We start from the raw sequence: 5,289 nt of genomic DNA on the forward strand, positions 1-5,289 counted from the left end.
TTAAAAACCTTTTTTTTCCCCCCTCTTTAGTCTTAACATCTGAAGAAACGTGATATTTTAAAGAAAAGGTGAGAGTTAAGCCAACAAAAAAACAACCCTCTTCTTTATTCAGTTGGACAGAGTGGCATAAGCTTCTTTCAGCAAAAAAGTTAGGGATGTACAAAACCTATGGAGGAGATTTTCAGGTATTCTCCGTATACAAGGCCTGCAGAATTGAACTCGTGTGAAGCCCTGGTGCTAAACGAACACCTGTGCTACAACAATGAAAGGGAAAGCACAATACAGTAAATAATTCTGCCAGGATTTCAGCACTGCGGACTTTTTTCCTCTTTACTCACTTGTGACAGATGTGTACAGATGTGTAGATTACATGATGGGCAAACGAAAGGATTTATTTCTTAGGATTTTCTAGTGCACAAATAAACCTGTAAATAATGCATTGAAAATGACGTGTGCAGTTTAGTGCAATATCTGATCAAAATCGAGTAGTGCTTTTTTTATAGTCTCATTTGAATCTCATTCTAAATAAAAGTTGGGCCACGTTTAATGCTTGGTGTTTAAAACTTTAACAGTGCATAGATAACATTGTGTATGAATGTGTATTTTAATAATTCATAAATAAATATTATGGAATGCATGAGCAGCTTGGAAATAGTCGGTTTTAAATAATTTCAGCAAAAACTCCCTTAATTGCAAGGCATTTAATATTTATTCCAGGAAAAAATCAGACTGTCCGCGTTTGATCCAGAAGAGAAAAGGGAAAAGATGCTGAACTTCACAGTTGCGCTCCAACGCACGCCACGCACGAGCCGCTTCGCGCACATGCGCACTGGCGGTGTATGAAAAAAAAAAAAAGTAAAAAAAGTTTAACGCGTCTTCAGGATTTCATCTCTCTTCCGCAGACGTCGCATCTCTGCGAGGATCCAATCACAGCTCCTGCCCCCTTTCTTTTTTCTTTTTACCTTCGTATATTTTCCGCCATCCAAGAACTGACTCTGCTTTCTTTTTTCCTTTTAAACACCGGGAGGGAAAGCAGCGTGAGCGCTCGTGAGAGAAAAACGCCACCTAATCGGCTTCAGGTGCGTTTCAGGGTTCGGACTCCAGAGGAAAACTCCTGCGCTTTATTTTTAAACAATATCAGCTGAAAAAGTGATGCCAGTAGCACAATGGGGAGAATTAAATTATTATTTTGCTGTACCTCTACAAAACATACTTAGAAAACAGATCCTTTTGCGAAATACATTTAGATTCTGTCTAAATGTATATACATAGAGTATAAGGCAATATGAACTTTTATTACAGCTGCCCTTATTACATCTGCATGCTTTAATTGTTTCTCTTTTTTCTGCAACTCAAGAGTCACATAATAAATAGTTCTCAAGGTTCTGTGTAACACTATTGTGCATGGTGGCACAATGGGTTGAGTTGCCCTCTAACAGTCCTCACTTTAACCCTGAGCTCAGGTGTCTATGCATAATCTCCATGACAGCATGGGTTTCCTCAGGGTTCTCTGCTTACCTCAAACCTCCCAAAAACATGCCAATAAGTGGATCCGATATGCTAAATTGTCCCAAGTGCCGATAATTGCATAAATGGGTGTGTTTGGTGCTCTGCAGTGAAATTGCATTACACCTCACGGTAATCAGTGGCTACCAATATGACAATGACCTGAATTAAAAGGTTACTGCAAATGAATGAAATTTGGCAGCAAATTACACTGAAAAAAATTATAAACACTTTTTTTTTGCCAGCATTTTTCATGAGCTGAACTCAAAGATTTGAGACTTTTTCTATGTACACAAAAGGCCTATTTCTCTCATAAATTGTTCACAAATCTGTTTAAATCTGTCTAAAACTTCTTCTTTGCCGAGATAATCATCCACCTGACATATCAAGATGCTGATTAAACAGTATTATTATTGCACAGGTGTGCCTTAGGCTGCCCACAATAAAAGGCCAATCTAAAATGTGCAGTTATTGTATTGGTGGTCCGGGGGGGCAATGTTGCATTTCCAATTTTGTTCAGTGTGTATTGTAAAAATGCTTTTTTTGTTTTTTGTATTATTTCCGAGGTCCATTTAATATTAGGTTTCACATAAAATACCTGTAGAATATTTCCAAAAATTATCAAGCGCCCCAACCAACAAACAAGCAAATACAAGTTTAAATATAATATAAAGCAAACACATACAATTAAAACTTTCTTGCAGTGGAAATTACTGAAAATTCCCTATGAGGGAAAGTGGAATTACTTTTATTATTTGTTGGATGTCAAGAACAAAGAAACACTCTTTTTACTGTGGAGTATTTACAGCAAGTAAAACTGCCCCCTAATAAATAAAGGTATCATAAGTTATAAAATTATCATTGACATTTTTAAAACTCCACATTTATGAAACTGTTCACACTTCTCTGTTTCACGAGAAGTTACATAATAAGCACATGTTAAAACTGTAAATATGGCATAAGGTTTACTGCAGCAGTTGAAAAGTCTTGTAGGATTTAATGGCTGCTGGATTTATAATAGATGGCGGTATTCAAAGATTTGTCATTAATATGCATTTAAAATACGTTATACCTACAACAGCTATACCTGAGCCAGACCAAGCAATACTTAATCTGGACTTCTTGCTTTAGAAATAAACAGCTGGAATACTTCAACTGTAATATGCAGCATTAATAAAAGGTCATCTATAACTTGAAAGTGGTGTCGATATGTTTGCACATTAAGATCCTGTTTGGATATCTCTATGCCATTAGAAATCTAAAGGCATCCATGTTTATTAGTCTCATCTTTGCTGTTAAATAATGCATACATGGTTGTAATAAAGAAAAACTGAAATTTGTGGGGACAGAAAGGACTTGGTAATGAATTAAAGTAGAAGGAACTGAGAAAATATCTGTTAGTATTTATCCATTGAGAATAAAGGCTTCTGAGAGCTTTTACATTGTCCAAAAGCAGCAGGAAAAAAAAGTGTCCAAGTAAAATACACAAGAGCTCAGTTGGCTCCAACCTTTTCAAGGTACAGGGAAAAGAAAAACCTGTGCAGAGTATTTATAAAGTTTTCTTTTCACAGCTTGCATTTATTTTAGAGAAAGTGTATTACCATGTGAGACAGAGAAATATATTGAAAAGTATACCAAAAGTCCTTTACTGTATGTCTGAAGCAGCCACATTGTATTGTCTTTGTTTGCTGCACCAATTTATCCCACTGTACTGTATATCCTATAAAAATAAATCTTTTTTTTTTTTTGCACCCGAGCATTTTGGGTGTTCAATGGGATTTGGGACTCTAATTGCTAAAATAATTCTGATTAATAATTGAATAATTGAATATTGATTACATTTGCACAGATGATTAGGTACAATAAATGCCCAATGCACTTAAGGTAAACATAGAGATCTCTATAGTGGAAGGCAGTTATTGTATCATTAAGATGTTCAGATCAGTCTCACCAAGTTGAAAATTTTACAGTTTGATGGAAAGGTGTCTGCTTCAGACAAACAGGTGTTCCCATAGTTACTTCTGCTTTAACAAGCAGAATCCTGACATGACAAAAATACCAGTTTTACTTTATTAAGCAACTTTTGCCGCTCTTGTTTTTTGGGAAGCTACTCATTCTCATGGTGGTATGCAGTTCTGTTTAAAAAACTGACTAAACTGACATGAAAAAGGTGCTGTAGAACTACCAATTTGTTTATCAAGGTACAGCCGACTTGCTCCAGCAGTGATCCTGAATTATTTTAAAGGTGCCACATCACTGAAGACTTCTTAACCCCAGTGACATGTTTTTATCTGGAAAGGTGCAGCTTAGTATATTTTTCCTGAATGAATTATAAAGAAAAGTTATCTTTTTTTTTTTCGATTTAAATATGACTCACCAAGGTATTTTAATGTTTGAGAAAAAAATAACCTACTTTCTCTTAGGTTTAGCCAGTTCAATACTGTAAATAAGCTTTCAGATTGCTAAAGTATTCTTTATTCTGGGAAATGTTTACAGTACAAGCAATGCCTACTAAAGTACAGCTGTAACTCATTCATATTCAGTATGATTGACTTTACTATAAAACCACATACCAAAAGACCAACAAGTTTAAACAAGGCACCAGAGATCTGGTAACGTTTGCTAGCTAGCTACCTAAAAACGCTTGTTTTTGAAATAGGTAATCCATGCAATTAACAGCAGCTACTTATATACGACTTAATACTGTAAACATCAATTATAACTAACTTTCCATCAAACCCTGGAAAGGATACCTGCTTTGAATAAGGGGAATCATCATTACATTGTGTTTCTAGATTCATTAACAAAACATTCTAATAATCAGCTAACAAAGTTTGTAGTTGGTACTTGGATAAATAAATACAATGATAAATACAATTTATTTAGGGTGTAGATTTTGTTGATGTTTAAAGTTTAACTGTAACCTTGTCAGCAATTTAAGGTACAGTAGCTCATCTATTGGATCGGACCACACAGGCCAGCCTATACTCACCATGTGCATCAATGAGCTTTGGCTGCCCATGACCCTGTCGCCGATTCACCACTGTTCGTTCCTTGGACACCTTTTGATAGATACTGACTACTGGAGACCAGGAACAACCAAAGAGCTGCAGTTTTGGAGATGCTCTGACCCAGTCGTCTAGCCATCACAATTTGGCCCTCGTCAAACACACTCAAACCCTTACACTTGCAGATGTTTCCTGCTTCTAACAAATCATCTTTGAGGACAAAATGTTCACTTGCTGCCTAATATATCCCACCCACTAACAGGTGCCATGATGAAGAGATAATCAGTGTTTTTCACTTCACCAGTCATAATGTTATACCTGATAAGTGTACATGCATAAACAGCCAACATGGACTAAATTCACTAAGTTGACAATTATCTAATAAGCCAATCATTTGGCAGAAGTACAATTCATAAAATCATGCTGATATGAGCCAGCAGCTTTGGGTAAGTTCATATCAACTACGTGAATGGGTACACAATGTGGTCTCAGGGATTTTGATCATGGCATGGTTGGAGAATTTCTATAAATTCTGATCTCCTGGGATTTTCACTCACAACAGTGTATAGCGTTGACCTCAAATAGTGAATTTTGGAAAAAAACATCCAGCGAGGAGCAGGTCTGTTGATCTCTTCTTGATGAAAGAGGTCAATGGAAATTTAGACAATTCAGTCTGTACTCTATGGTGAGCAGAAAAGCATCCCTGAATGCACATTGAACCTTGAGGCAGATGGGCTACAACAGCAGAAGAACTTCAGCCATCCAAAAACAGAAA

The sequence above is a fragment of the Silurus aristotelis genome, assembly GCF_946808225.1.
Source record: "Silurus aristotelis genome assembly, chromosome: 17".
In the NCBI taxonomy this organism is placed as follows: Eukaryota; Metazoa; Chordata; class Actinopteri; order Siluriformes; family Siluridae; genus Silurus; species Silurus aristotelis.